Source organism: Chionomys nivalis, chromosome 21 (assembly GCF_950005125.1).
Source record: "Chionomys nivalis chromosome 21, mChiNiv1.1, whole genome shotgun sequence".
Taxonomy (NCBI): Eukaryota; Metazoa; Chordata; class Mammalia; order Rodentia; family Cricetidae; genus Chionomys; species Chionomys nivalis.
Genome location: NC_080106.1, coordinates 45,740,861 through 45,761,325, shown reverse-complemented (window position 1 = coordinate 45,761,325; position 20,465 = coordinate 45,740,861). Strand labels below are relative to the sequence as shown.

General features: G+C 42.9%; 1 non-coding gene across 1 annotated transcript; it reads right to left on the bottom strand.

Annotated features, from left to right (window-relative positions):
- Positions 1 to 14,821: 14,821 nt before the first annotated feature.
- LOC130864219 (U6 spliceosomal RNA) lies at positions 14,822 to 14,928 on the bottom strand. The gene has a single exon (XR_009055917.1). It is a non-coding gene; the product is annotated as a U6 spliceosomal RNA (small nuclear RNA).
- Between the last annotated feature and the right edge of the window lie 5,537 nt (positions 14,929 to 20,465).

Here is a 20,465-nt window from a genome sequence, read left to right as displayed (position 1 = left end):
AAAAACAAAAAGAGCACATTAATCCATTTGAGTCCAGTGGCTCTCTAGGGATCTCCCTCCACAATTTTAACCATTTGATTGCATGGGCTAATGTTACACACATTACCACAGTGGAGCAGTCGCAATATTTGGTCCTTTTGTCTGCTTGGACTGTACTAACGTTGTTTTCTAAAGTGAAAATTCATCTTGTACTACAATAGGCTTCTTAGTGTATTTTATGTTTATTTTTGATGTGGACTAGGGTATGTATGGGCATATAAGTGAGAGTGTCTATGGAACTCAGAGGAGTCAGAGTCCTGGGACCTCTAGTTACAGGTGGTTGTAAGTGGTGGAAACAAAACCCGGGTCTTCCCCAAGAGTCATGCATACTTTTAACCACTGAGCCAACTCTCTGGTATCATATTCCGGTATTGTTAAATATTTTTATTGCCTTTTATTCAGTTTTAAAAATGGTAGAAGGGACTTGTAGTAAACAAACACAGAATAAGAAAGCTAAAACCGGAAGAGAAAGCTAATTCTGAGCAGTGAGAGCTAAGTCCATCTGCAGCGGCAAGAACAGACAAGGACAAAAGACAGCCAGTTTTACAGAAGCCAAAGTCAGTTGAGCAAGTGAGAGATCACACATTTCTTATCCAAAATGTATTCCATATTTATGAGCTATCCGTCTTCAAAGAAATATGTATTGCATGGACTCTTTTACAAGTGACTTTAGAGAAAATAATAGACAATCAGAAACAACTCCCATCCAGGCATCACTATGTTTTCAACATAATTGTGAATGATTTCACTACTCATAAGCCCAGTGCAAGAGTATGCAGACACACTGCTGGGTTTTACCATATAATAGATCCACATATTTATGTACATACACACACCCATAGGTACATGTGTGTGTGTATACACACACATACCCACATACATAAACGAAAATACATGAAGTAATTCAGAAAAATGTTTTGCTAAAGGGGTTACGTGATTGGAGGCATACACACAGCTGGTAAGGACAGCCACAACAGTCTCCTCATTCCTGTATGCTGCCATGTTACGATGTGACTAGGTCATTTCCTCATCTGGTGGTTGAGAGTATTTCTTCTTCCCTTGAATGTGGAGACTCGTGAGCAGTTTGAGTTCACAGAAGTGAGATCTGTGATTTCCTAGCTGGCTTCCAGAGACCATGCCATCAGTTTCTATGCTCACATCAAGAAGCTCATGACTGTGATCTTGGCCTGAGAAGCTCCTCCAAAGAAAGGCCGTGGCGACAGTTGGTACCACCTATCAGATATGAGAATAGGGCCTTTTTAGGCTCTTCTGGCCCATGCAAGATCCACAGCTTCATGGAAGATCCCAGAAAAGACTGAAATGGATCAAACTGAAGCAGGGAAACACCAGAATCATAAGCTAATGTCACATTGGGGTAGTTTTCATTTTGTAAAGCAACTACTTATGAGTATTTTAAATGGAGATGCTGATACTCAAAGTGTCCATGCCTAAAACAGAAAAAAAATGTCTAATTCAAAAAATTGTCTTACAGGTTTTGTATTTTCATATTATGCCTTCTTTTGTGTTTTTATGGAATTTCTTGTATGTGCAAATGTCAGTGTCTCTGCATCTATATATGTTTCTCATGTCTTTTTCTTCTGCTTGTTTTTTTTTGCCCTATTCAATTTGCTTGGTTTTGCTTTATCTTATTCTATTATTTATCTTGATCATTATCATCATTATCATCATCATCATCATCATTATTATTACTTAAATGTCTGCTTTCTAAGGAAAGACATAAAGGATATGGATAGCAGGGGAGGTGAAGGAGATAAAAACTGTAATCAGAATATATTGCAAAAAATCCTATTTTCAATAAAATAAAAAATAGAAATGGTAGCTATCTGTGCTGCATTAGATGGAGCCTTTACCTACTTGCATTTTTTGCATCTTTAGTAGAATAATAAGTAGGTTGAGTATATAACTTGGAGGAAGACCCAGTAGAAGTTACTAAAACCCCAATGTTCTGGGAGGAAGGTTCTGGAACAATGAGCACAGAGAATAAAAGGATTATGTAAATTGGAGATGTCAAAGGTGATGAAGTTTCTCAGGCAGATAAGATCCAACACATGTGCATAGAAGTATGTCTGTGGGAGGCTAAGAGAGGAGAGAGGGAATAAAACCAGGAAGTCATATTATTAAGTGAGAAGTGAAAATATGTGTAGTGTGTATTAATAATCTTGTGTCACTTGAGGCAGCTGTGGTCATGATGATGAAAGAGCCAGCTGTATTCTGTGTTCTGACCCAATCCTTTAAACAAAGAGCAACATCAGTCTACCTTGTACCTTCCCCACCAAAGAAGCAGTCCAAACAGCCACCACTAGCTACATGACACACAATGGTTAAAATGTAAAACAAAACCCCACCTCTGTCCTTGTAAATCAATCACTCCTGGCACCATGTCACTTTCAGAAGAAGACCACTGGAAAGTGTTGGAATGTTCACAGTAAACCTTCACATGATGTCACAGGTGAATAGGGATCTCATCCTTATGCCACTTCAAAACCCTTTACTCTCAAAAGTCCACAAGCCAGGGCTAGGGCAACAGCTGAGTTGGTAAAGTGCTTGTCACACAAGCGTGAGGACCTGAGTTTGATTCCCAGAACTTGTGTGATGAGCCGGGCATGGTGGCATGCATTTGTAATCTCAGTGTTGGAGAGATAGAGGCAGAGGGATCCCTGGGGAACAAGGGCCAACCAGTTTGCCTAACCATTGAGCCCCAGTTATTAGGTGGAGACGTTATCTCAAATAACAAGGGAGGTGGCTCCTGAGAAATAAAATACAAGATTGACCTCAGGCACGTGTGCACATACATGTTCCTCCACGAACATGTATACACCCGGGGGGTAAAATGATACTTGAGGTTGACCTCAGGCACATGTGCACATACATGTACTTTCATGACATGCATACACCTGGGGAGTGGGGGTGTCAGTTGAGTCAAGATCTTATCTTTCTCCACACCTCCTCAGAATTCTATCAGAATCTCTTCTCATGCTAGGCTTTGTTCTTGTGCCTCTCGATCATCTCTGCAGTGACTGTCACCTTCATTCTGAGTACCTTTTTTCCCAATATTAATCATTTAAGCTAGACTCTAGTCCTTTTGAGGAACCCAGTTCTGTGTAACAAAGTTCTGGTCAGAGTCTAAGCAGTAAAGCCTTATTCTGCCAATCAGGTGTACAGGTGTTGTGACATTTGATGGCGTTTTCCTCCTGACACACCTTTAGAAAAGTCTTCCTCAAACTTCACAGTGCACTAGAGTTCCATAAAGAGTTTGTTAGAATGCAGAATCTTCAGCTCATCCTCAAAGATTTTGGTTCCTTGAGTGTGGAACCCAAGAATTTGCATTTCAACAAAAGAGGGTGAATGTCACCAACAGAACCCTCTCAGCTGCATGATTGGTCACAGACAGAACTTATGCATGCATGCTCCTCTCATCTGCATTTTTGGTCACCAACAGAACCCATGCATGTTCCTCTCATCTGCATTTTTGGTCACCAACAGAACCCATGCATGCATGGCCCTCAACAGAACCCATGCATGCACTCCCCTTTTACCTGCACATTCCTCTCATGAGTCCTCTGGAAACACTCCAAGTCCCAGAAGGGCTTGCTATTTAGTAATACATGCCTAAGTATTTTTCTTTCAGCTAATAACATTTATTTTTTTTAGGATAGATTGAGATAGACAGACAGATGATTGATAGCCAGGTAGGTAGATGGACGGACGGACAAACAGACAGACAGATAATGTTAAGTAAATAGATAGATAGAGGCTAGGGAGAGGAGGATAGAGAGAGAAAAACGGAAGAAAGAGGAAAAGAAGAGTCAGAAAGAAAAGACTGAGACCCCCCCCCAGCTGCCACCTACAGCCAGGAGCCACTGGTGCTGACTGCCACAGTGCCAGCTGCCAAAGACATTCCTCTTCAGCCCATTTAAATTGTATTGCCCCTTCCTACCCACCACCTAGCCAGACGACAACTGCAAAATTGCTGGAGGCCACTGCAAACCCCACTTACTCCTGAATGAAGGGCCTGCAGTTCTGGAGCACCAGAAAATGTTCATGGAGGATCTCGGGTCACAAACAACCCTTGAGATGAGCTTCTCTTCAGGCTGTCTCTCGGCATCGTCTTCGGACTGCAGGGTCGAGTGTAAACTACCACTTGTCCCTCATCTCTCTCCACACTAATATTTCCATAAAGCACACCCTGTACATACAGACCGCTTCCTTCATAATCTTGAGTAGATAGATTTATTATTCTATGTTTTAGTTGAAACTCTGTAGCTATGATTCATCTTTGAGTAGGTGGTATATAACAATTCCTTTTCTCCATCATCAGCCATTTGAGCCCCTGTAACAAAACACTGTATACAAAGAGGCTTAGAAACAATGGAAATTTCTTTCTCGTGGTTCTGTAGGCTTAGAAGTCAAGAGGTGCTGATGGACTCAGTACCTGGGGAGGGGCTTCCTAAGTCACAGAGCTTATCTTTTTACTAGATTTCTCTCCAGTTTCTTTCTTAAAGGCCCGATCCTGGCCCTAGGGCTCCACCTTCCTGATCTAATCATCCCCCAAAATTGGTACCTTTCAAAACTATCACACTGAAAATTAGGACTTTAATATATGAATTTGGCAAGACATATCCATCCATTTCTTTATTATCTGCACTGTGTTCTTCAAATAAATTGCTTCTTTTCACTTGGGCTCCAGCTACATTTTCCTAGACTTGTCAGTAATTCTCCATTCAATTTTCTGCATGGCTCCTGCTGCCATATATATCAACTGGGTCTGTTTTTGCTGGAAGAATTTTTCTCAAGCTTCCCATCATCCTGTGCAAGGTCTCTTGGCCTGTAGGAATTCCTTCTCATTCCCATAGTGGTAACCTTACACCCTGGATCTTGATTGAGTCTCCTGTTCTCTTGACTCAGATCCTTGTTTTGTGGGAAGAATGTGCTGAAAAAGTATGGAAGAGCTATGACTAGGAAAAACAAGCCTTCTGGTTGGGGAGATATCTTAAGTGGTTAAGTGCTTGCCTTGCAAGCATAAAAACCTGATTCAGTCCTCAGAATCCATGTTTACAAATTGGGCATGGTGGAATGCACCTGTCATTTCTGATCTGAGGAGGCAGAGTAGGGCAAATCCCTAGTGCTCCATAGCCAGTCTGTATAGTCAGACTGCAAGTTCCAGGCCAGAGAGAGACCCTGTAGAAAGAAACGAGGTGGAGGGTGGAGAAATGGCTCATGGGTAAAGTTCTTGCTATTCAAGTGAGAACTGCAGTTTGGATCACGGGAATCCACGTGAAAGCGCGGCAGGCATCACTACGCACCTGTGAACTCAGCGCTCACTCCCGGAAAAGCTACCTAGAGGAAATGATAGATTGCAAAACTCTATGTTAGATCCTGCCTCAGTAAGTAAAGTAGAGAGTGATCAAGAAAGACACCCAACATCAACCTCCACACATGTTTAACATATATGTGAACATGCACACTTGCTTGCATGTCCAATACACACAAAGGCTGACTGTATCCTGCACCTGTCTGCTGACACTGAGGATGACCTCTGGCTTCCACAACACACATGAACAAGTACACATATAGCACAGACACACACATACACACACACACACACACAATCTCTGCCTATTTGAAAATAGCTGCATTCTAGTTTTTCAATCGACTGCTTCTGGCTTTATTGGTATCTCTGTAATCTGAAGCCTTTGTCCCAGTGCCTCACGCTTCCTTCGTCCAAGTGGGGAATGAACTGACTGCCATTGCCGGTGTCGATGCCATTTGTCATTTGCTTCTGTTGCTTTCTCTGTGGAAGTGGTTACGATCTCCTCTTTATGTCTGAATTGCTGACATTTCACAAAGTTCAAAAAGATCTGGGACTGGTCTTTTTTCCAAACATTGAATTAGGTACTTGGTGACCTTTGCAATTGTAAAGTCGTGTTCTTTGGTACTGATAATCCTTTGTGTAATTCCTTCAAGGTACTCCTACTGTGTTTCCTGAGTTCTCTTTCTGAGGTGCCTATAATCTGCGCCTTTGACTTCCACTGACTATTTTCCCATCCTTTCTCTCACGCTCTTCCTTCTCACTACAAGTTCTCAAATTATCCCCTAGCTTTCCACTGAACTGTTTACATCTGCCATTAATGTTCCCATGAGCACCAATCCACTAAGGCTTTAGTTTCTCATTAGACGCTTCTCAAAGGCTTCTTTTCAATAAGGTATATGTTATTTCTCATCTAAGAATAGCCATTTCGTGTGTATGTGTGTCTGCATATTTGTGTGCATTTTTATGAATGCACTTGCAATGAACTTTTCCTTGATTTTGCTATGGATGGTGGGCTGGCTGCTGTCTTCATGACAGGAACTTTCCTCATGATTGGTCCTTTGTATCTAACACTGGTTGCCTTTACTTACTGGAAGCTCCAAGTGCATGTAATGAGAGACTCCTCATGGGACTCTAAGAGTCAGGGGTCACTCGGATTTCTCTGCTTTCCTATCAGTGACCTGGGAACAGAACAGTATATAGTTAAGAGTCTCACACTAAAGTGCATGCTTCATCTAACCCTACTGTAGTGGGAGCTGTGGGCTGTGTTACTGCTGCCCCAGCTCCTGGTGGCTTGGCTAGCTTATGCCCCAAAATAACGACACACAAACTGTATTCTTTTAAACACTGCTTGGCCCATTAGCTTTAGCCTTTACTGGCTAATTCTCATATCCAGATCAACCCATCTCTAATAATCTGTGTAGCACTAGTCTTACTGGGAAAGATTCAGCATGTCTGACCTGGCGGCTGGCTGCATCGCGTCTGGCTTTGAGAGGAGCTGCCCTGCATCTGCCTGCGAGAGGAGAGCATGGCATCTGAGCTCACTTCCTCTTCCTCCCAGCATTCTATTCTGTCTACTCCACCCACCTAAGGGATGGCCTATCAAATGGGCCAAGGCAGTTTGTTTATTGACAAATGACCTTCCTCCATCATTTCCCCTTTTTCTGTTTAAACAAAAAAAAAGGAAGGCTTTAGCTTTAACATAGCAAAATTACTTATAACAAAACAGTTATCAAGTAAAAATTACAATATTTACATCTATTTTATCTTTATCATAAATAAGGAAAATAGCTATAACTATCTATCTATTCTTCAACTCCATCAAAGACTCCAGAAGGATATAATATTACCTAAGTAAATGAGATGTAAGCAACTTAAAAAACTCTAGAAATCACAGAGACATCTCGTGGACTGGACAGTCACCCAAAGTTCCTCTGTACCATTGGGGCATCCATCTTCGGCCTACAGGTCCATAGTTTCCAGCAGACATTTCCATGAAGCAGGAAATTTCAAAGGCAATTCAGTCACTATCTGCTGTGTCCTGCAGAATGTCTCGCAGACTCTTTTATGAATCAGGAACACCGAAAGACCATCTCACCTTTAGGCAAGTTCAGTAGTCGTCTCTCTGTGGGTTCTCTGTGTCCAGTTTATGCAATAGTCCAGGCAAGAGCAGTTTCTTGCCCAAATGGCTATCAAACTCCATAAGGTGCCTCTTTGATGCCCATCTTCTTTCTTCTTGAAGTAGATTAGTGCTGCCAGGAGCAGACGTGTCTCATTGTCATGAAAACCCTAAGTTACTAAAACATTTAAAATGCCATATTCTGTATTCTTTGAAAGACATGAAGAATACCTATTTGAAATATGTCTATGCACATCTAGAAAATCTAACTAACGACTACAAACTTGACTATTATTAATAATTATCCATTAACAACCTATATACATTACATTTTTAAATAAACTACACAATCACAATACCTTAATCAAGGTCAGAAATACATATACCTATAACAAAATTGACCTTAAAATCTATAGCAATGCAAATTATTCATAGCTATATCATCTCCCCCTTTTAAATGTAAAAGAACATTTATAAACAATATTTGGGAATATGGACGTAGTTATTTCTCTCCAAACTGCTTCCTGCTGAATGGGGGCGCTGTTATTCGGGTCTTTTATGGGATAACCTGTCTGCTACGTTCATCTCAGTCGGCAGTTGAGCAAAGTAATTTTCTGAAGGTGTTCACAACAACCTTTCAGGATGGCGTGGTCTATCATACCATATTGAAATAGAAGAAATCCACAGGGTCTCATCCTCTGTGAAAACAAAAGAAGAAACTCTTTTCCAAAGTATCATATCCTTAGATCCAAATTCTGAAGTCAAGATATTTTGAAAATATCTATGTTGGATTAGTTTAGCAGCATTTATAAACAAATATCTTTTAGCAGCTGTTGCTCTTTCCTCAGCATTCAAACAATTCAAAGAAAGCATAATAGCATACAGTATCAAGATTCTCTGTGTATTTTCCATCTTTGTGCGGCTTTATTTTAACTCTATTTTGTTTATTTTTACTTTTGTTTTATATTCTCTGTATATATTTGTCCTGGAATAACTCTGTAGACCAGACTGTCCTTGAACTCGCAGAGATCCTTCTGTCTCTGCCTTCAAGGCATTGGGATTAAAGGTGTGTGCTACCACACCTTGAGTCACAGAGGTAAATCTCCCTCTGCCTCCCAAGTGTTGGGATTAAAGGTGTGTACTACCACACCCAACTACTTTCTTTCTTCCTGTTTTACTTTTAAGAACTTTTTTAGCCTGCATATATTTTTAACACACTGTAAATCATTTAAACATTTTCTTTGACTTTGAATCTTTCTTTTACTGTATATCTCTCTTTTTCTGACCACACGAGCCTTTAAATTACTCAGCAATATGGGTAGGATTAATGCCGTGGCTTTGCCAGCTAGATCCAGCCCATTCCTTAGCTTTCCAGCCTCATAGTGGAGGTACCAGCTGTAGTCATGTTTATTGCCACAAGTCTGTGGCGTTTCAAGGTCTTGCCAGCAACCAAGCTACAACACTCAAATGCTCTCTCTGTAGCTGACCTCCTGCCTCAAAGAGTCAGAGTTTGCCCTGGCAGGATGGCCCAGAAAGCCAGTATTTTAAAACAGCACAATTTTTTTTTGCTACGGCTGAAAATAAACAAGCATGCAGTCAGTTTTTATCAATACCATTTAAGTGTTTTGTGGCAGGACCTCTTAATGAGCTGCAGGGTTTTGCAGCTAAAGCTGAGTCAGGAAGCCTCTCTTAGATGAGAGCACTTGCTTGCCTCTAGCAAGCAGAGCAGACCCAAGAAATTGCTGCTACCAAGAAAATATGCTTTATTCTTTCCCAAGCTTTCTCAGGCTTTCTGTGGATGCAGTTGACCACGTGGGCGCCATTTCCTCTCCTCTGGGGGGGGGGGGCAGACGAGATGCAGGGCAGCTCCTCTCAGGGCCAGATGCGATGAAGCTCTGACCCAGGATGGACGTAGGCTAGAATCTTCCTGGTAAGCACACCTCAAGGTGCTACACACATGAATAAAAATGGGCCAGGCAGTGTTTAATAGAATACAGTTTGTGTGTCGTTATTTTGGGGCATAAGCTAGCCAGGCGACCAGGAGCTGGGGTGGCAGGAACACAGCCCACAGCTCCCACTACACCCTACTTCCATATATGTGCTGGAATACCATTTTAAGGTACATTTGTTTAATCTGTGCAACATTTGTTTAATGATGATAAAAAGTGTTGCATTCTTTTATGTTGCATTTGTTTAACTCTGTGAAGCTCTGTTACTTTGCCTGTCTAAAACACCTGATGGTCTAATAAAGAGCTGAACAGCCAACAGCAAGTCTGGAGAAAGAATGGGAAAGGCTCGCAGACAGAGAGAATAAATAGGAAGAGAAAAAGAGCAAAATGGAAGGATCAAGGATCTAGAGAAAGGAGAAAAAAAGAAGACTTCAGGTGCTATTCACCCACCCACCCATTCACCCAGCTACACAAGCCACAGAGAAAGAAGTAGAGAAAGGTGTACAGAAATAGAGAAAGATAAAAGCCTGGAGTCAAAGGATAAATGGGATCATTTAAGTTAAGAAAAACTGGCTGGAAACAAGCCAAGTTAAGGCTGAGCATTCAAGGTAAGACTAAGACTCCGTGTGTGGTTTATTTGGAAGCAGAGTGGCGGGCTCCCCAAAAAGCAGAAGAGTAAAATAGCAACTACATATATAGCCTCAAATTTCATTTTTAGCTGACAACCTTGTTAGGTCTCAGACCTGGAACAGACATCTGAGGAGGCTATCAACACTGAAACTGATGAAGGCTCCAGGTTCTCTTAGCATCCCTCAGTGCCCACCTGCTGTGGGCTCTTCCTGGCTGTCATTCACAGCCCCCTCCCCTAAACTTCTCCAGGGGCTGAGCTGCCCTTCCCTCAGTGGTCTTTCCTGTGTAAACCAGTCATTTTGGCTATATGTCGTGTTGCCCCCCCCCCACCCCCCGGCTTAAGGCCTCTGCCTCCTGACCTCTTAGCTCCTGGCCCTCCTTCCCTCTCCTCATGGGGCCTAGCTCAGTCTTCTGGTCATCCACTCCCAACTCTTCCAGCTATCTCTGCCTCTACCTGTTTTTTCCCTTATATCCGTAATAAAATCCTCAACCCCTTAGGAACACTCATATCCTCCTTCTAGTTATTTTTTTTTCATGGAACTACCAGATTTTTACTCATTGTAGTTTGTGTCCTGGGTCCTCCAGACAACAAGGTCACCATCAACTTGGAGCCTATAGTATTAGAAGTCTTTAGGAGTCTTATCATGGGGAGGAAGGCATGTGGATACGCTAAAACTCTGGGAAGCAAGAGGAGCAGCAGAAGATACGCCCCAGGGGCACTTTGACAATCATCCTCTTCTCAGTCTCAATGGGTCAAGACAACTGACTTGATTCTCCCTACTCGCTGCTATCTTGCTCTTTTCTCTTGGTCAGGGGTGTCAGGAAGGGTGACCCTAAGACCAAGAGTTTACAAGTATGGGAGTTATCAATCGACTCTCCTTAACGTGTAGCAGGGTTCATTCAGCTAAACCTGTTATAAGCTGAAAACAATGGGAGTCAAAAGATGCCCTCGGCATGTTTCACCTGCTGCTGTGAGTGCAGCTCAGAGCACTGGTTGTCTCCTGTCATGAGCTAATGACCGTCCAGAACTGGACTTCACCTCTGGCATCCTAGCAGAAGAACGTACCTCGGATTACAAGCCCAGAAAAAGAACAAAATTCAAAGTTGAAGTACAATCTTTACTGAATGTAGACCACTTTCCCATCATATAAAATTGAATGACCATATTTATCTCCATTGGATTGCCTACTGGGCCCATCCACTGTTCCTGGAACCATGACCTTGGTGATATTATCACATATATGCAGAAGCAGAAATTCGGTTCGGGATTTTTATGTTATATTTACGCAGAAAGATCATTTTAGAAACAAACCGTGATTGATATTGTACAATTAGGCTTCAATTTTAAATGGCACAGCAAACCTTGTATATCCCAACCATCTAGAGGAATTTTCCCAGCCCTCCTCCTATTTCTTTTGGACCATCAGCAAACTGAATGGCAAGGGACCTAGAAGATCTTAAGTTATCCTGCAGACATGAAGACATGGGAAGTTGGCTATAAAATTACATCTGGGTATTTTTCTTATTCCCTGCTCAAACGCTGTCCAAATTTTCTCTATGAAATTGGAAACCGCCTTCCTTTTTCCTGCCCCTGCACTCTGCATGTCTAGAGCTAAATAATCTACTCTTCTCTCCCTACCCCACTGCCTAGAATACTTAGCAGCATTAGAAAGTCATTCTTCACTGTCTGAACTACTAAAAGAAAAAACTAGTCTATAACAACGAGCTTCCTACCATTGCCAAGATAAATCGTAATCAATCACAAAAAAAAAAAAAAAAACAGGGCATAATCCAAGGAAGTACCAAGGGTTTAAAAGAAAAGTAAGATATGTGCTTGGCTAAATGTAGTGGGCTCAAAAACATCTAGAAATCAGGCAGCTGCAATATAAAATGTGTGTTAGGGGTGTTCATATGGTACCCAGACATGAGCTCACATGGTATTTCAGTACAAAACACAATGCACTGTCCTCCTGTGATTTCCTTTGGTTTTTCTCAACTTTGATTCATCTCAGGGTGGGAGATAGGAACTGGTGTAGTCCACACTCACTACAGAGCATCCTGGCCCCCCGCACTTCACTCTGAACACGGGAAGTGTGCCGTACATGTCAGCCCCGTGTCCCACGTCTTTAGCATAATCCACAGTCCTAGAATGTGAACAGCATGTTAGATTCTCAGTCCTAAACCATGCAAAGCAAGTCTGATTTACAAACCATGTGACAGGGTCAAGCCTGACTTATCCCAGGATGCCACTGCATAACTGTATTTATTAACGCTTAAGGGAGGCTAGCCTTGAGCTTTCCCATAGGACGGGGGGGGGGGGGGGGGGGGCGCAAATAAATTCCAGCTAGATAAGCAGTCTGGGTGCAGGACAGGAACGGTGGGGGAGGGGCTGAGGAGGTCATAAAGCCAGGAAGCAGTAAGGTTCATTAGACCAGAGTATGAAAGGAAACTGTCCACACAGCTAATAAAGAGGTCACGACAAAAGAGATTGGTTCCCAGGACCTTGTGAGAGTCAGCATCTGGCAGCGGACTTGTATATATGACAACGTGAACAAATTAGATAGAAGGCTCAGTGGGCTGAGAAGTCAAGAGAGTTCAGGAGAGAGGCTGGAGTCGTGAGAGCCCTGAAGTCATGAGAGATGAAATCAACTAAGCTTTCACGTGGAACAAACCGGTCAGTTTCCAAGTAATCTTCATAAGAATGAAAACGACCTTTAGGAAATTCATAGAGATTAAAGATCAGTCCGTGGCGGCACACACGGTCTCTTCTGCCCGTCCTGGCTCATGTGCATCTCTCCCATCTAGCAGCTTATACTTAGCATGCCTCAACACAACAAGATCACTTGCCCAGGGTCACCAAGGACAACCCACAATGGCACATTTGCTATTTCTGGTGCGAGTTCTTAGCCACATGCACGAAAAGGCAGCATTTTCCTTAATGTACTTAAGAAAAGAGATTCCCCACCTCCGCTAGCCTTCCCTCTGCCGGAAATGGGCGTCCCATGTCAGCAATGTTTCCTGTGTGCTGAGCCTCACCCCACCCCTGATGTCCGAGTCCAGCTGCTCTTGCTAACAAGGGTTTGTCTCTCAAGGATATAAAGCTATGCACACTGACTGAGATCCGTCCCAAAGGACAGTGGCTTTTTACCTCTCCTATCTTCTGGTGCTTAGCCATGCATCTAGGGCCACTTCATGAGAGCAGTCCCATGAGCACCGACTTGGCACTTTCAAGCTAAGAACTCGATAAGTTCCCTTTTCATGCCATAGTCATTTTTGTCACCACGAGAGTCATTCAGCTTAATTGTAAGTTTGTTTTCCTGTACCTGTCCTAGTTTGAGCAGGCCTTCGAGCATGCTGGATATTGAATCTGAGGCAAAGCTGGTATTCTCAACTTCCCGCCCATGTCCACTGCAGAGACACAGCTCCTAGACTCAGCTTCCGCCCACGCCCACTGCAGAGGCCCAGCTCCTAATCCCAGCTTCCCACCCACGCCCACGGCAGAAAGATGAGCCTTGCTTCAGAGTCATTTGCTGCATGAGAACCCAGACCCACTCAGGAGATGGGAAGCAGAAGGGAACACCGGTCTCAGAAATCCCCCGCCCGGAGGAAGACCAAGGGGTTTTGTTTGGGTGGTTTTTGATTTGGGTTTTTGTTTGTTTGCTCAGTGTGGGTTACGTGAGACAATGTTTCTCTGTGTAGCCCTGGCTGTCCTGGAACTCGCTCTGAAGACCATGCTAGAGCTGAACTCACAGACATCCGCCTGCCTCTGCTTCCCAAGTGCTGGGATTAAAGGAGTGTGCCACCACCGCCTGGCAGTTTGGGTGATTTGTTTATTTATTTATTCTTTCATTGATCTTTGTCGGGTTGCTTTTCCCTAAGTTACTATAAGGCCTGTCCTTACAGAATCAAAAAAGCCAAAATATTCAGCTAATCGGTCTCCCCCTCCATTTTACCTCTAAACAACAAGTTCAATTAAATTAAATTTAAAAAAGAAAAAGAAAACAGAGATGAAACAAGCAAATGCATAAGTAACTTTAGTTTTTGCCTCATTATTGTTCTGGATTTTTAGAGCAGGCAATGGGACCTGGAGAGGAGGCTCAGTGTTAGGAGGACTTGCTGCTCAGCCCCATTCAGCCACCAACACCCCGTGATGGCTCGCAGTCCTCTTCTCCACAAATGATGTTGATGACACCCATCAAAGAAAGAACCAATTCTTAATGCTAAATGAACTAAACCTTGTCAGGAAAAGAATAAACTAGTGATTCCTATAATTGTTGGTTAAATGTACATTGTCTTTCTCTTTTTCCTGTGAAATCAACTTTTAAAGAAAGGAGGTGACTTTTTATCAATGCATCCTAAGAACTTCATGTTAGATAACAGCCCACTTACCAATGTCCAAAGCAAAATTTCTATCAGCAAACTATACAATTGCTCCAAGTCATAAACAGTGGTTGACCTTCACCAGTTAAGAGAAATCTTTATATTTCACAAAATCTATCACAGTTTCAGTATGTAAGGTTTAACAGATACATTTCAAATACAATATGTTTTAGTGTAATAAGAATCTAAAAGTGTTTACTCTCCAAAAATAAACCTCATTTTCAGGGTTCGAAAATTCCATCCTTCGAAAGAGCTGTCTATTGCCCTTCCAGAGCATCAAATTTCCATGCTTTGACTGTCCCGGTTCACTCCAGACAAACCTGTCATGGCTGGACTCACTTCATCTCTGTTGTCCTCCCAAAGCAAGTTTAAAATAGAACTGTGGAATATCCAATGAATTCCTATGTCATCCTTACATTGGAGCCATGCTAACCTTCTCTGAATTGTTCCAATTTTAATACCTGTGCTGCCAAAACAGGTACAACAACATTTTCTTAGCCTGGACAGTGTGTGTGTGTGCGTGCATGCAACTGTGTGTGTGTGTTACATATATATTATACTTCACATTTATAATATACCTTGTATATGGTATACTCTATAAGTGACAAAGGTAGTCCAATTCAGTAATAAAACACATACAAACAGAAGTCTTAACAAATAAGTAAATTCTCTAGAGAAATCCAGTGTTCAACAGCCTTGTCAGTGAGGGAAGCCAACCACAATGGGGCATCTTCCGTGTATATGCAGTGTTCTGAACAGAAAGTCACTCTAAGAACAATGTGTAGACAGCAGTTAGCTGGGGCTATAAAGAAGCATGGGAGGAGTGAAGGGAAATAAGGATGACTTAATAAATGAAGGCTTTGTTATTCGGGTGAGGAAAGCATCTCTTTTATTTCCCCCTTCTTTCCAGTGTTTGGGTACAGCTTCCTGTAAGTGCTGTACCAGTGAGTCACATCCCAGACTTCAGAGAAGAAAAATATCCAAACTTTAAGATGATGGTGATGTTCCTACTTCAGTGACTACAGTAGAAATGATTGGCTTGTATGATTTGGATGGATAAGTATGATGCACGAGACTGATATGAGCTTTAAAAGCATCCTCCAGGGGCTGGAGAGATGGCTCAGTGGTTAAGAGCACTGAATGCTCTTCCAGAGGACTGGGGTTCAGCTCCCAACACCCACGTGGCAGCTCACAACTGCCTGTAACTCCAGTTCCAGGCGATCTGACATCCTCATACAGACATGCATGCCAGCAAAACACCAATACACATAAAAGTAAATAAACCATTTTAAAAACTCAGAAAAAATAACCTTTAGATGTTCAGCTACCCAACACACAATTCCGCAGTGCTGTTTACAGCCATGAGCGGTGCTGATGTAGGAGCCACACCCTCAGCTGTCCGCTACTCTTAGAATATGCATTGATCAATGGCCCTGGCCCTGGATCGTACAAGAAGCCTGGTACCTGAAACAAGCAGTCCTCCTAGATGATCCTCCTCCCCGACTCAGCTATATATCAGTGCTTCCCCCCACAAACCTCTGTCCTAGCCCAGAGATGTTGAGTAAGGACCCCGGTTGCCTGTGAATTAGACTTCTAGAAAAAGACTTAACTGGGTCATTTAGTGATCAAGTGTGCCAGAATGAGATTCTCTGAGGTGCAGGTAATGGAGACACACACCAGGGAGCACACAACCTCTCCTGGCTATTAACCATTGCAGATTCCTTACAGTTGTCCTGTAGAGCTGGGCCATGTTGTTCTCCATTAGGAGGACAGAATGTGAGGAGCTCAAAGAGTGCTGTGTGTGCCTCAGCATCAGGGATCCCCGGCCATGCAAACCATGCAGATCTGAAAGCCCCACTTCCAATGGTGAACTTGTGTTGGATAACCATGTTTGGAGTGGCTGAGGAAGAGGACCGCTCCTAAGGGCTTGTCTGACCTCATGGGTGTACAGACGCCAGACACGTGGTTTCCCTGAGAAGCTCTGCCTTTCCCAAATGTCCCCACCCCACTTCCAGAGCTCCTTGCTTTCCTCTGCAGAATGTCTTCAGGATGTGGGACTTGAAGGAACCACTGAGTCACCAAGCTGTCTGTGGTCTGACTCCTCAGGGCCTTCAGTTTTGACTTGACAAAATTGCATGAGGACATTGATCTTTTTCTTGTCACTGACAAATGGCAAAGTTTTCACAGGCTGAAATCAAAGTTCTTAAGTGAGAAATAAAAGCACAAATTTGTCCATCATTTTGGTACTCCTCTCAAATACTTAATAATTAAGGGACAGGCCTCAGCATTCCAGTTAATTGCCTAAAAAGGTTGTTCTAGTTTTCCTTTGAGTTTGCAGTGTTGAAAAACTGCCAACACTCTTAAAAAAATTCTTTTAAGCAGTTAGGTGAAAATCATCAAGAAGTTTAGGTAGGTCACTCATTCAAAATGAAATTTAAATTTTGGTTTCATAAAATTTTACATTTAAAAAAATTCCATATAAGTCTCTTGTCTAAGAACCAATGAACAGGAGCAGCTTGTTCAAGTTCCTGTAGCTAATATTGGTACAGCTAGGGTCAGGAGAACCCAGGTTCTTGGTCTCCTAAATTATCACCACTGTCTTCTCCAGAACTGTGGCAGCTGAGGCGGGGCGGGGGAGGGGAGGACACTTGGCAGAGAGAGAGAGAGAGAGAGAGAGAGAGAGAGAGAGAGAGAGAGAGAGAGAGAGAGATAACCTACTCCCTGCACTAAAAATGCAGACTTCCTGGCAGTCAAAAAAGCTAGGAAAGAGACCTTCCCAGCCCACAACTGCCTCAGAAGTTTCAGGAACTAAAACCCAGTGTTTACTGTGTCAGGAGCCACAAGGCCAAAAATGAGCCTTGACTCAAGCCAGTCTTAAATATTGCAATTATATCTCTTAGTATTGCTCTCATATCAAAATAATAATAGCAATTATGTGCTCTTACAATTTATATACAAATGTATATTTATCCTTGTAGGGTCATGTAATATAAGAGAAACAAAGAGTTCAATGAAGAAATACTACTGCTCCATTGCATTGGCCTTGCTGCCTGATTTTCCTTAGGTCTGTTAGGGAAAAGCCTAGCAGCCCTGCTGTCCACAGACACTGTCTAAACTGCTTTGCTATGAGCTATTTCTGACATTGCTAATGTGTGTTTCTACAGAACACTTTCCTGGGGTAGAGGGCAGTTGAGGGAGCCCTGCAGCCTCTAGGAAGACAGTGAACTTAGTCTGAATAAGGAAAATTGAGGTTGCTCATTAGGCGTAGGGCCTATCAGTTAATGTTCTCCTTGGAAGAATTTCTCAGAACCAGACGAGAACCTTTTAGGGAGATTCATACAAGGCAAGTGGTGTTGGAGCAGGCAGCAGCAGTTTTCAGCGAGAAGCATAAGCCCTCATTCCCTAATCACTATTGGATTCGTTACTGAACGTGCCTGCACAATAAGACAGGCCATGGGGAGACCACAGGCTTTTGTGAGCATACAATGGCATAAATACATGGTTGTCCCTAGCCTGTCACATGCACAGACTACATCTTCCTGACACTTCCTTCTTATCCTCCTTCCTCTCCACCTTTCTAAAAAGTTATGTGTGTGTATGTGTGTGTATGCGTGCATGAGTGTGTGCGTGTGTGTGCATGTGTGTATGTCACAGCACACATGTGAAGGTCGGAGGACAACTTTGTGGGGGTCTGTTCTCTCCACCCACCTTTACATCTGTCCAAGGTTTGAACTCGGGTCACCAGGCTTGGGCAGCAAGCATCTTTACCCACTGAACCCTTACAATTTCAACCCCTCCCTTTTTTAAGGAAATCAACTGTACAAGTTCTGCTTGTACCATTCAAGAGAAAAGACAAACCACAAGCAGACCCCTGGAGCCATCTGAAGTACAGGAAGCAGAGGTCTAAACTGTAGCTCCCAGGAAGGTAAGGAAGCACCAGTCTGCCAGGAAGAGCAGCTGCCCAGTGGTCAGGTCTTGTTTCCCTCTGTGGCCCAACAGTGTCACTATCACCTGGACCTTCTAGAAGTGGAACTCCTGAGGTGGCACCAATGGCTCTGTGGCTCCAGCAGCTCTTCCAGGTAATCCTTGTGCACCTTCAAGTGTGAGGAGTCCCACACAAGAGAACACACTATCGCAAATCTGAAAGGACAGCAAGGCATTGGCCAGACAGTAGCAGGATTTCCAAGAGCTAAAGTCAAAGAGACTAAGGAAATGCAGAACAGTCAAAGCCTCTGGAAGGGCTTCAGGAACCAAGTAGGCATTATAAACGTCACAAACATCTTCATTCATCTAGTCGACATGAACCCACACGCTGCTCATTCATCTTCTAACTAGAGATGAGCCAGGGAATTTATTAGAAATGGGCTGGGCAGGCTGATCCCCAAGACAGGAAGGGATCAGCAGTAAAAGCCTTGAAGACCTGAGGCTTTAGCAACAGTGAGAGAAAAGGAAAATGTGAAGACAGTATGCTACCAGTCCTGGGAAGAAGGAAGCCAGGGCAGAAGTACGCGGTCCAAATCCAGGGGGCTTTAGGAAAGAGAAGGAAAGTACGGCTGAGAAATGCTAGATCAGGCTCGCACTGGCAGGAGTCCCAGTGGGGAGGCTCCCCACAGGAACTAACATCTGCCTTTCTTCGCATCTCTGCTGCATGCTGATGACCTGCTATAGAGCAGTTTCAAGCATCGCAGGGATCAGGACACAGGATGCTTACATAATTCAGTCACATGCATAAACACTGAACAAGCTACTTCCTTGAGGCTAGCAGACCAGTCAGTTTATTGGAAGCTATGTCGCTTTAGGGAACCACTGCATTTTATTAAGACTGTGTGAACAATATATGCACAAGTATGTATAGTATTAAGAATATTATATAAATCACATATATGTATATATACATATATATCTCTTAATAGAAGTAGGAAATGGGTTATGTGATAAACAGTGTTTACCCCACTCATATATCTGCGACTACAAATTTTCCAGTTAAGATCTTAATGACATACCTTGTAGAGGATTTAACCAGCTACTGATCCACTGGGAATCTGTTTGAGGTTAGGACTATCTGAATTCACTTCTACCTAAAACTGCTCTCTAGGTCTGAGACCTGATATGGTCTTTAATCTATAGAAATATCTAAGTGTTCTTTTACCAAAGCTATTCTGCCAGTCACATTTTTATAGCTGTGATAAAAACATCACGACCAAAGGAAAGTTAAGAAGGAGAAGGCTTGCTTTGGTTCGTTGCTCTGGAGGGATAAGGGTCCATAGTGTGGAGCAGAGACACAGCAGAAAGCCATAGACATGGCAACAGCAGCAGGAAGCTGAGAACTCACATTTTCCAATACAAACAAAGCAGACAGAGCCAAGTGAACATCTACTCTCAAAGTTCATGCCAGTAATAACTTTCTTACTAGCTCACACCTCCTCAAACAGGACCAAGTATGAAAATACCAAAGCCGAAGGAGGATTCTCTTTAAAGTCACCATACTTAAAGCTGTGAATTGTTACATTCCCTTGGCTTCCCTTGTTCTTCGTTTCAGTGTGTACCTACCACGCATCCATCTCATGTACAACCTGTGACCCAAACCCAAACAGATGCCACCACTGTAATCCCTGGAATAAAACGCTAAGCTACTTCCCAGGTGCTCTGACTTGATAGGAATTAAAAAACTTGGCCAGTTGGTGGTGGAACACACCTTTAATTCTAGCACTCAGGAGGCAGAGGCAGGCAGATCTCAGATCTCTGTGAGCTCAAGGCCAGCCTGGACTACGGAGCTAAGGCCACACAGAGAAAAAGTCTGTCTCAGAAAAAAAAGAAAAGAAAAGAAAGAAAACTCAATAAAAAGATTGGCAAGTAAACATGTTCTAAAAATAGAGAATCGAGAGACGGAAGATAAGTTCTGAGAATCTAGTAGGGGAGTAATAAGCTTTATGAAATGGGGACTAAAAAGCAAAGAAGAAATCCACAATTAGAAATTTAAGGAAACTTCCCAGAACTGAGGTCGTGTGTTGGATATGGT